The sequence below is a fragment of the Bactrocera dorsalis genome, chromosome 1 (genome assembly GCF_023373825.1).
Source record: "Bactrocera dorsalis isolate Fly_Bdor chromosome 1, ASM2337382v1, whole genome shotgun sequence".
NCBI lineage: Eukaryota > Metazoa > Arthropoda > Insecta > Diptera > Tephritidae > Bactrocera > Bactrocera dorsalis.
The window spans coordinates 33,629,326-33,642,532 of NC_064303.1; the positions used below are offsets into that span (position 1 = coordinate 33,629,326).

The window sequence follows — 13,207 nt, forward strand, 5'->3', positions numbered from 1 at the left end:
CAAACATCATAACGAAATAAATCTTTGCAAAAATAGTGTATTTGGGGTATGCTACTTCATGGACCAAAAAATCCATCAAAAACTGTTCAGGCCCTTAGGTATCGAATATTTGGACCCTAGGAGCCATAGTTGACTTTTTACGCAAGTATCGGTGATTGACTTAAATATATAATTGAAATTCGGCGATAATGTCTCCCTTACAATGATATGTCTGTGTGCTAAAAATGCGTCAAAGGTTATTAAAATATTCGTTAATGTTTAGCAAGCGCCTGTCTTTCTGAAGTACATAAAGTGCATAAGGCGATTTTTACGATGAGTGAAATTATTCAACAAAGAAGTGCCGTTAATAAATGCATTGGTGCTTGAGAAACGATGATTAACAGTCAGAAATCCTACTGACATTGTTGGAATATCGGAAGGATCAGTGAAAATTATTTTGAAAGATCATTTTGGCCTAAAAAAAGTGAAACCACGATTGGTTCCACAGCGATGCGTTAAAATTTGTGAAGCAACGATTTCCGACCACCAGTATGACATGAAACGTATTATTACTGGCGATGAGTTTTGGATCGATGTTTATGTCCCGGAACAGATGATCAATTTCAAATATCATGGCAAAGGTGAGCCGAAGCCGAAAAAATCACGTCAAAATAAGTCAAAAATCTTGGTTATGTTAACAGTTTTCCTCGATTATCGAGTTGCGGTGCACTCCGAATTCCCTACGACTGGCTTAACTGTCGACAATCAATACTTTTTGAATGTTATGCGTCGTTTGCGCGAAGAGCCCGAAATTATTGCCCGACAACTCTTGACACCGCGATAATGCACCGTCGCACACTGGATTAAGTCCTCTTGAGCTTTTCGCCAAATTTTTAACCAATGTCGTGACTCAACCACCATATTCACCTCATTTAGCTCTATTTGCCTTTTGGCTATTCAGCAAACTAAAACAACTACTCCGGGTAATCGATTTGAGTCTATTAAATCCAATAAACGTGAATCGCCAGCGCATTGAATAATACTTGTGTATTGTGATGGACAAGAGGGGTTACTTTGATGGGAACGACATAGATTTTGAAAAAGGAATAATTTTAAAATTATGAAGAAAGTCTTTACATTTTATAGTATACGATATGTAAGACAAAGACAAATCTTTGACAAAGAATATGCACTACAGTTTTAATTTGTTTCTGATTCTCGAACGCAAAACAATTCCATTTCCTTATTTCTTTTTTCTGACATTTGTTCTACCTGTTGAACATTGGTCCCAGTCAAAACGCCACTCAGCAAAAAAGAATTTCATTCGTTTGATTTGAATTATTAATATTTAAGCAATACAACAGACAGTTCTCGTACCGCCGTCATTCAAAACTGTGTTGAAATGTTTGTGTATTATACCAAGCAAACAAACTGCAGAGCGCGTAGATGTAAATTAAAGGGGGTGAAGACGAACTAGCAAGTTTGAGTAGCAACATGGTATAAATATTGCCAGAATGGAGAAAGCGAAATTTAGAATATAGCTTAATATAATATTATGGTAAGAAGTACCTCAGATTTAAAATATTGGTTTTTTATTATTGGTTCATGAAAACAAAAATCTAATTTTTATGGTCGTTCTATTTCCAAACTAAGGGTTCTTAAAAAAATGACAAAATTTTGCAAAACTATGACTTTCGAATATTTTTTATATTATATTATTGTATTTGTATAAATATATAGTATGAAATTCGTTTGTAAAGCAAAAGCCTGTGTTTTTCTTATACCTATTTTCAAAAGTTCATTAAATGCATGGGTATCCTTTGAACTTCAAGATCTGACTGACTGATATGAGCACACTAAACTTTTGCTCAAAACACCAGCTAACAAATGCCTCCCAAAAATGTATCATATAATCATTTGCTGCATTTCAACAATTACTTAGTTAAATTTCAGTCTTCAGCCATAAAATGGGCCAATGAGCTGTAATTCAGCAATTTATAGCCTATTTGTTGTTGCACCTAATACCTAAAACTCGTTCAAGTTTTTGCCAAAAATTGTCCACGTCCAGATATGTTTAGAATAAATGTAGGAAATAACGGTATCTTATATTGAAAAACTCAGTCAACTTATTTATTCATACAAGCGTAAGATTAAATTAATTAAAGCAATAAGAGGAAATATGCGTTCGCTGATTGTATGTAGTCGAGTGTTAGTTGGATGTAACATTCACACTTTCCATTTCAAATAATTTCTAATATTAATAGAAAAGTTATTGCAACCGCATTTTTAGTTATTTATTTTGTCATACTTTTACAGCTCATTTCCTTTTAGTGTATTTCACAGCTCCTTCGAACTCAAAATAAAACTCAAATATCCCTTTGATTAACAATTCTTTCTCAGTCTCAATCTCTCAGTTACTCATTTCTATTGATGAGAGTGTTAAGTGGAAGAGTACAAGTAACTCATTCGAGCTATCACCAACTTAATACCTCACCTGTAAATACTTGATTTACGCTGAGTTGCGCATTCGAAATACACATCTCACTTTATTTACGGCGATTTCGTGTAGTCGTTCTCTCATTACGTGCTATTCACTCAGAAAATATTGTAAACAAAACTGACCTACATTAAGCTAATTTCATTTACTTCATTTTATATAAACTTAATATAGGCTTTGCAGAACCGGCAATTGTAAAATTTGTCTCGCTTTAACGTATAAGCTTTTAGAAGCTTGTTTAATGATAGATGCGATGATCTTCAAAATTAGCTGTAATTTATCGAATTGAAGAGTTCAGTACCAACAGTGGTATACCAGTATTAATAGAGCTCTCACAATATCAATATTAGTGTATCACTAAAGCAATATATAGCAGTTCCTTAAAGTATACATAAACACTTAGATCTGTTTGTTATCCGGTAGGCTTATACAAATTGTATGGCTTTTAAAGTTTGTTTGAATTGACAAGTTATCTTAAGGTTGCTTTATGAAGATGATTATTCAATTAAAATTAAAAATTATTAATTTTGTCTAACAATATTAGCAAACTATCCCGTTGGGCTTATTAATATGCAAATACCCCATGCTGAGGTTCAAATTTGTAAAGTATACGATGATGATTTTTATGAACGTAGGCAGGCGTAGGGTAAGGTATAATCTCATAACTCGCAATTGTTTCGATTGGTAAAGCTCTGCACTTGTTGAACAATATTTATATTGAGCAGAGAAGATGACTAACCATTACTCTCCAACAAATGCGGCTTAAGCTTGTGCTTCGTTGTGTTAAAACATCTATACATATGTTCATTCACTTAACCTACAGTATTAAAACAATTTCGAAATTACTCCTCATACATTTATTTACTGCTAGTATTCTTTGGCTTCATACAATTCAATATAACTAGGTTTATATAGTGTTCTGTTAAAAGTCTCTACAAACTCTCTACACGTTTATACTGTTAAATTTTAAATTTTAACATATTTCTTTACTTACTTTAATATATTTATTCATTGCTTGTAACTTTCACTCTTAAACACGGTAATATTTACTCTTATATAAAATCTGTCCAAGTTTACCTTTTTTATGTTAAAAAGCTGTACATACTCTCTGCACTCTAATACTGTTAACTTACAAAATATTAGCATCAAATCGGTTAAAGTTTAACTCGCATCTGTTAAATATCTCCAAAAACTTTCTGCATGGTCATACTGTTAAAATTCACAATTCTGTCATCTTTCGAAATTACTTCCTATATTTACAGAATCTGTTCAAGTTTAACCCACGTCTGTTAAAAAGCTCAACAAGTTCTCTTCACGTTCATGGTTTTAAAATTAAAATTTCAAAGTTACTCCCTATATATATTTATATATTGCAAGTAACCGTTGCTCTTACACAAAATCGACTTAGGTTTAATACGCATATGTTAAAAATCTCTACACACTCTCTGCAAGCTCATGTTGTTAAAATTAATACATAATCGGTTCCAGTCTAACTCACAACCGTTAAAAATCTCTACGAGCTCTCATTTAACGAATTTTTCCTATATATTTATATATATACATATATAAAGTACCCTCAATACTTTTATACAGAATAAGTTTAAGTTTAACTGTTAAAATCTCTAAAACTCTCTACACTCTCGTGCTGTTAAAACTAAAAATGTGTACATAACTGTATGTTAAAAACCTGTGAAAATTCCTTGAATGCTCATTTCATTACATATTTCGAAATAACTCGCTATTATTTGTTATTATTTATTGCTAAGTTCTGTTAAAAATTATTAGATACGAGTATAGAGAGTTTTCACCTCCTCATTGCTCTTAACATCAATGTTTAACCCTTGTGTTGCCACCCGGGTACCCGGGTACCCACCGGCGTGTATTTTGTTGAATAATATTTTTTCTAAAAATGATAGGCTAAAATCCTCTTGGATCCCCATAGTTTAACCGATTATCTAGCGAATTGTGCATTATACATAGCTCAAATTTTTTTCTAACTTCAGAAATGTTACGTCTGAAAATAGAAACACGTCTCAGCCACCCGGGTACCCGGTACCCCGACAGAAATTCGGCGCAGTTCGTGTAATACATTATGATTATAATTTTATTTTATATCTAAAAGGAGTAAATAAGTATCTGTATGATAACTATAACAAATTATGTTCATTTTTAAATATTTATTGATAAAATATACTTAATATAATAATAATAATAATTTTATTTTCCGACATGAAGTTACAAAAAAATTAATGATTTTTTTGCTTTTTGCACAGTGAAATATAAGTAATAATTTGAACAAGTAAATTTGAATAACTAAATTTTAAGAATTAATTAAAAAATTAAGAAAATCTCAAAATTACTCATTACAATGTAAACATTTAGAAATGTTCACCGAATGCTGATCGCATACGGGCTTATCGCACTCAACGCAGGATTTCCGTGTTTTTCGTCGTTTGCGAATAGGCTGCTCGTTATAAATGTAACAAAATCCATCAACAGCTCCCCTCCCAGTGGCGCCTCGACATTTGTCATTTCTGGGTACCACCTCTACTATTGGCCGTTCAAAGAAACTTTCGATCATCGGCATTGCTCATTCTTTTCACAATTGTCGAAGGAAAAGTCTTCGTCTGTTTGTTTTCTTGCAAAGCATGCTGTTATTCTCATAGTAGATGACATAAGCAGGTGCGCCTGCAATGTCGAGGATGTTGAAAAAGAAAGCAAGCGGCCATCTACACGTTCGCTGTCGGGTGGAGTACCTCGTACACATTTGATCCATGGTGTCAACGCCAGCTTTTGTTTGATTATAAAACAAAATCATTTCTGGTTTTTTGTGAGCTGCATCAGAAATTTCATAATCATAGTGCATCGTACTAATAAGTATTACAGCTTTGTTTTTCTTTTTATTTTATTTTATTTTATTCATATTTTATGTTATTTTATTCATATTTTTCGCATTAAATTTTCGATAAAATTAAAAACCCATCGTTGTAAATAAATCGTGTATTTATTTTATTTACATTACCTCAAAAACTGTGCTTTCGGTAACTCCTCCATATGCACACACGCTAACGAACTATCCACACTGACTGGAGTGACTCGTTGAGTCAACGACGGAAACTTAACTATACCGCTTATATTCGTTTCACGGAATTCTGGAACGTTCCTGAGGTCCAAAGCAATTAAGAGAGCGACCTGTTTCCCCATCACTTAAATTCCACGCAACTGGCCTTCGCAAAAACGAGAAATTTACGTTAGAGCAGCGCGCGTTTTATTCTTGATTTAGGACTATGAAGGTGTCTGTACATAATTTATATGGTACATTCAAGTAGAAATACCTTTCTCAGATGTCAATAAAGAGATCCTGATAGAATGCACTCAATTATCTTTACGTCTAACGCACTTATACGCACGAATTTGCGTACGGGTACCCGGGTACCCTGGGCGGCAGACAGTGTGATTTTTTTTGGGTAGCAACACAAGGGTTAAGCATATTTCAAAATGCGCCTTTAAACATTTATTTATTGCTAGTAACCGTATCTTTTCTTAAATTTATTTAGTACTATTCATTTTACACTGAAACAGAATAAATTTAACTCAATTACATTAAAAACTATTTAATGTTACAAATTTCTGCATACTGTAAATTTTTCAAACAATAACATGTCCTCTATCTGCCATTAATAATCCAACTAAGCAAAATATCATTGTTCAAGGAAAACGAATGCAACGAGCGGTTGCCATTTGATGAGAACGTGGGCTAACATAGAGCTGACTTCGTGATTCAGATTTGCTAAACGTTTTTCCGACAAATTTCATTCGTCGTTGGTAAGCTGCCGAAACAGCATAGTTCCCGCACACATTTAACCATACAGTTGAAAATACAATTAGGACTTCGTGCGCTCAAATTGATGCTTCGTTTAAGCTTTTCATGATTTCGTTAGTAGCTCCTGCACTTCGTTAGTTTGCCGATAGGACGACTTCGCTAATTCAATTTGGTCGTATCATCAGTGCGTGTCGGTCGCAATTTAGTTCAGTTTTACTTTGGACTTCGGCGTTAATGGTTGTGAAACGGTGGTGGATTTTTTTCCTAACGCGCGCTCAACTTTGTGTTATTGTACTATATGTATATAAGACTGTTACTGAGAATACATATATAAAAGCATAAGGCCGGTAAAATTACCGAAGTTCAAAGTTGAAGGTGGAAATAAGTTTGTGGTGGAATTTAAAGCTGAATTCAATATAACTGCACGAATATGCTTGAGCAGCTGTATTGCAAGCGTGTTAGCTTGTTATTGTCAAGTTATGATATGAAAGAATGTAATATTGTATAAATAATTGTGGTTGTATTTTTGTATAAAATGTGAAATGGTAAAAAATGTTATTATAATCTGCAAAGGAATCGAAAAATTTCTAAAGGTAATACAAAAGTGACTTGAAGTTTGTGAAGTGCAAATATCTTAACAAATTAAGATTAAGTTTAATTGTTAATTAAAAACACGAATAATTTTACGAAAAGAAATTTGAGATTTGTTATGAAAACAATAAAATAAAATTATTAAAATGAGTAGCATAATAATTAAATAAAACAAAAAACAGATAATTTCAATTCAAGTAAAAAAAATGAAACAAATAAAAAATTTGAATAAAAATAAATATAGTTTAAGCAGTCGAAGCAAATAAAAAATTATAAAAATAAATATTTATATGTACAATACATAACCGGACATAATTATAAATTATTTTTTAAAAAGTTGAAGAACTGAGTATATTTTAAGTTCACATAACACCTTGATATGTATGATGCAAAGCAAAAATTTATAAAATAATTTAAAGTGCATACTAAATAACAAAGCAAAAAAATTTGAGAGTAAAGTTCGAAATTTCTAATCACAAATATTTTTGCGATGAAAAACAAAGCACAATAACTACTAATATTTATTATAAGACCAAGATACAATTAATTGCTACAACAAATTGCTAGTCAGAGCATAAGTTAGTTAAAGCATAAGACATGCTATAGCGTTAACTATCATAATAAAAATTATATAGCATTGCTAAACAAACCTAAAATAATATTAGATATTTTCCCTATTGCGAGCGCTTTATCCCTGAGCTGCTCAAAATACGAAAGCATAAGCGAAACGAAGTCAAAAAATTGTTTTCCCTATCAAATCAAAAAATTTTGAAATAACTAAATTAATAACTTAAGATCTTTAAATGCAGCTTATCAAACTGATGGCAATTGCTAAGCAAACTGTGTAACAACAAAAAAATATTTAAATTGCCAAAATAAATTTTGATTTATAAATGTGAATATAAAACTGTATGAATATTACAAAAATACTTTCACAACAGAAAAGAGAAATTTTCTTAACAAAATAATTTATTAATTAACTAAGAATTCTGTTTTGGTGTTATTATATTTTTTATACTCTACAAATCTCAAATATATTATTAAAATTTAATTAAACAACTTTAACGAGGACTGTACTGTGAGCTCAATTCTACAATATGAACGTAACATTGCCTTGATTCCGTCGAATAATTTTGTACGTTTGAGTACACTCCAAGTGTGATGTTATTTTATGTTCAATAAATCTAATTAATTTAATATTGTTAGACAATTTTTCTCCCTATTTTATATAACAAATTTTTGAAAGTAAATATTTAAAAGAAACAGTTCCATTACTTATAAAAAAATAAATTATTTTCAAATCTGCGGACCAAAATAATAATGTTAGAAAAAGTAAAAAGAAGTAAATCAAAATGCCTATGTATAAATTGATATAAAGGTAAATCAAAATAAAATAAAATAATTAGAAATAATAAATAAAAATTACTAAAAAAAATATAGCAAAAAGATAATAATTTAATTACATTAAATGAAGTTTAATAAAATACCGTAAATCTGATTCATTGACCAATATTTTGGGTAAAGAGTCAACTTTGGCACTGGATTCCAAATATTCGGTACCTAGGGACTTGAAGAGATTTGGGGGATTTGAACAATGTTTGGCCATAAGGTGACAGATCTAATCGCATAATTCGTGCAAAGGTTTATAACGTTATATTAATTGCTTCCAAAGTCGTAAAATTTACTCGTTTATCAAAGCCGAAAGTTTCAAATAAATAATTTTCCGGTCATATCAAACAGAAAAAAAGAACGAAGTTACTTAAATTTACAACAAGCTGAAACTTAGTGAATGTGTTCAAAAGAAATATGGTCCAAAATAACATATTATTGTCCCGTATTTGCTAGACTGAAATTGAAATATCTCAATATTTGGCGCATGTAAGGAAATTGCAGAAATTAATATTTTTCATATTGTAAATAAAAATGCTCATTTAAATCGTACACTTAAAGTTGACTAAACTATTAATTGCTAACTCTAATTTTTAAATTAACTATAAAATAAAAATTAATGCGTTCATAAAACAAGGGGAAGCGTATAGAAACTGTGCGAATATGAATGAATGAAGAACTTTCACGAAATAATCGTGTCGCGGAAGCTTAACAAATGTTAAAGACAGTCCTGCCAACCTAAAAAAAATATAATGTTACTTGTATAACCTTTCTGCTGCTCAAGAGCTGTTTAATGACACTTTTCCCTTACTTTATCACAATTATTTGTATTAACATAATTAAACAAAAATTCGTCGCCTCAATTAATCTGAAATTTAATATTAAAATTAAGTCAAATAACTTCAAACAAAGTTACACTGTGTGCTTAAAAATATTACATGTACGTACATACCTCTGAGTAAATTCCGTCGCATAAATTTAGACATCTGTCTTCTGATATCTGCTTTTAATTAAATCTAATTAATTTCATTACTGTTGGAAATTCGTTTATCGAAAATAACAATTCTTTGAAAATAATGACTTTCAAAAAGCAATAAATTAAATTATAAAATAAAATAAATGAAATAAAAAATTTAATTGTGTGCAAGCCCAAGGATCAAAATGAATGTGCATTAAAAACGACCAACAACAACATTTGGTGAATTTGCAGATAGTGTTTTACCATAGTTTCTTTAATAATACAGTGTTATAATGTGCCACATTAGCTATTAGCACTTGCCGAAGGAACATGGCGTATACGTAATTAAATGCACTCCTGTGAACAAAAAGGCACAGTATTCATCCCTACAGGGTGTGTATAAACAAATCCCAGAGGTGGCCAGCCTATTCTATCTGGCTCGCTGCAATTGTAGTGTTTTATTTTCTCTTCCTATTCATTAAGAGAAAAAAAGCCTTGCGCGTTAGAAAAGCAGTGCTCGCTTTAATGTGTTTACCAAGCTTAGTGTTTGGCTAACGCTCACATTAGTTCGTTACGCGTACCTCCGTTGCAAACTTACGTACCTACTTCGAAGTAACTGTCTGCAAGGAGTAGTTTTTAGTGTTTTTTTTACGCTGTTTTTCCTGTGATTGCGTATGTACCTGAGTTTGTAATACTTTCACTACAAAATGCTCCGGCTTCAATATCTGCTGTCTACAATACCGTGAAAGTCGTTCTTAACTATAGCCGAAATATATTGTGACTTACAGAGTGTTTTATGAAAGGAACAATTAACTAAAATATATGTTTTGGAATTTGACATGACCATCTATGTTTAAGGAATTACTAATTAGCCCTCTGAAAACGGGAGACATTCTTCTCAACTCAATAGTTGATTGCGAACCGTTCGATTGTCAACCCGTGACCTGATTTTCGCTCAATATCCACTCCAGTTTTCTACGATATCCTTTTTCTAATAAACTCCGTCTGGCAATCTTTTTGCACTTGGTTTTACCCGAAACACTCTTAATCGTGTTAAAATAATGTTAAGTTATCCGGAGAGGATATGCACTTCTCCTTTGTGTGGGTTGTAGATTAGATTTAGAAAGTGAAACATTTTAATAAAAATCTGTACTGTATATAGTATTTCATTTAAAAATTATATATCTATGTCATAGGGCGAAGGCTTTGTATAACAAAATAATCGAAACAATCGGTCGAGGGTTTTTTTGTCTATATTTCAGAGGTTGCACAGATACAAGTTATCGTACTGATTAGACTGAGAAGAGACAATAAGTGAGGGGATTTTGGTGCCGGTTGTTCAGCAATGGGCATTTAAAGATCTAGTTGCGCCATCAAACAGGCACTCTACATAAAAGTGTGTAGAACATGGATTTTGTTACACATTAGCAATCCAAAAACCTACTCATTATTCTATTTATTATAAAATATAGACTATTATTTTCTTATTCCAATACTGCAATAACATTAAATTATATTAGTTCACTGCAACATACAGGAAGGAAATAGCAACCAAAATTATTGCAATTTTTATGACAGAAATGTTAAATGCATAGAGCGGAAGCAAACGCATTTACTTAACGCTAAACATTTGCGTTTAGTTCGAAAGACAAACACGCTGTGTACGCTGTTATATTTGAGCACTCACACCTCTAAGCAAACATAGTAGAAGTTTAAATAGTGGAACGCTAATTCGCTAATAGACACCCCAACTGAATGCGCTCTGATAGCGCCAAATGTGTGAGCGGATTTGCATTCATAAAAACACGTTGCCAACGGTATGTCTACGCAGCAATTCTGGTTGGAAATTAAGAGCGTGTAGATGATGATCACCGGTGCGTATGAGTAACATTTTCGACGAAATTAGCTAGACATTTGAGCGTTCATTCTAAATTTTCCTCTAAATTATGCATTTAAAAGCAAATACTTGCAATATATTTGAAAGTAGTATTAGTTTGGACTCAATTTTTTATGTATATATAAAACTCATATTTGGTACAGTGGACCCCGGTACCTGTAGTTGACTTTTGTTCGAAAATTTCGGTCAATGTCAGATAATTAATTGAAATTCAGGGATAGTACTTCTCTGACTATGGAATGTCTGCATGCCGGAAGTAGGTTGAATCGGACCAATAATTCCCCTAGTCCCCATATATATAATGTTTGTATAACGATAATCGACTTTGTACCCTATAAATTGGCCAATATGTGAGTTATTTCAACGAAAAAGTGCTATAAAAAGATATTAATACCCTTAAGATTTCAATAAGCAAATTTTTTATGCCATGAACAGTTGATTACCCTAATATATAATGCAATATTTTTTTCTTCAAAAATGTAAACGCATATCCTTTTAATTTTCACAAATGTCTTTATAAGCATAAATAAAAACTATTTATGCAATTGAATCATGCCAGCCTGCGACTTCGTAACGAAACTAATATATACGCAACTTCACGCAAGTGAGGAAAGTTCTCTGATCACCATTCACATGGGAGTGGCCAGAAACGATTCTTTTACACATGGTTCAAGCAGCTCACGACTTCCGGTCTTTGACCACGCATCCTCTAGGAACCCTACCCTAAGAACATCCGTTTGAAGGCGAGCCAAAGTGAGAAGGCGAAGCATCCCCTACATAAGGTTGTGCGCTGGGTTTGGGAACCGCCACGTAAAAAAAACAGCCCAATGAAAACTAACAACCAGCCTCGGATGAGATACCCCCCTTATGATGACGACCATGGCAAACGAAATAAGGACTACGAATTGAGGGCACGCATCTGGAATGTCCGGTCCCTTAATGGCGAAGGTGCCGCTGCCCAGCTGGTTGATGTCCTCGTTAGAGTGAAAGCAGACATCACCGTCGTCCAAGAAATGCGATGGAGGGGACAAGGACTGAGACGTTTAGGTCCCTGTGGCATTTACTACAGTGGCCATATAAAGGAGCGCAAGTTTGGTGTTGGATTCGTGGTGGGAGAGAGACTCCGTCGCCGAGTACTATCATTCACCCTGGTAGATGAATGTCTAGCCACAATCCGCATCAAAGCGAGGTTCTTCAACATATCGCTTATTTGCGCCCACGCCCCGACGGAAGAGAAGGACGATGTGACCAAAGATGCTTTTTATGAGTGCTTGAAGCGTACCATTGAGAGATGCCCCCGCCACGATGTCCAAATCGTGCTTGGCGACTTCAACGCCAGGGTGGACAAAAAAGATATTTTTAGCACTACAGTCGGTAACCTCAGCCTCCACAAGGAAACATCTCCAAATGGGTTTAGGCTGATCGATTTCGCTGGGACCCGAAATATGGTTATCTGTAGTACTAGATTCCAGCATTGATTGTCTCCGGTTCGAAACTCCGCTAACCAGATCGATCATGTTGTGATGGACGGAAGACACGCCTCCAGTGTTCTGCGTGCGTACTCCCCGAGGCCCTAACATCGACTCGGACGACTACAAACACGTCAACAAACATAAGGAAGATTCTGCGTCGAGAAGTGGCAATCACAACAGACAGTCGAACGCTTTTCCACTCGACTTGCACTCCTGCTCTCAGAGAGCACTCGTCAACATCTCGGTATAAGGGAACTGTTGGACGGTATTTCAAGCTGATTACATACAGCTGCAAGCGAAACCATTGATTTTCGGAAAGTGCAAAAGAACAGCTGGTACGACGAGGAGTGCCGTGTCGCAGTAGAGAGATGGAGAAGAGGGAAGCGGAACACTTTTGCAGACAGAAAAACGGATAGGCCGAAATGCTCTCTAGCCTTCTGAATGGCAGTGAAAGCATAACGCTGAAAGGATGCGAACCCGATTCCCCAATCGATGACAAAGGAGCAGATATTCTATTGCCCGACCATGAAAAAGTTTGAATAGCAAATTCCCGTCTGAAGAGCAATAAAGCGGCGGGGGCCGATGGATTGCCGGCCGATCT

The 13,207-nt window shown here is 33.7% G+C and overlaps 1 protein-coding gene across 3 annotated transcripts in view; it reads left to right on the forward strand.

Moving 5' to 3' along the window:
- Positions 1 to 6,342: 6,342 nt before the first annotated feature.
- Positions 6,343 to 13,207, forward strand: part of LOC125780339 (hemicentin-2-like) — a 98,988-nt gene continuing 92,123 nt past the window's right edge. For 2 of the 3 annotated variants that reach the window (XM_049462547.1, XM_049462548.1), the window contains exon 1: positions 6,343 to 6,892. The gene's annotated coding sequence lies outside the window, so the exon portion shown is untranslated. The remainder of the gene's footprint in view (positions 6,893 to 13,207) is intronic. The other variant, XM_049462546.1, reaches the window with a different exon arrangement.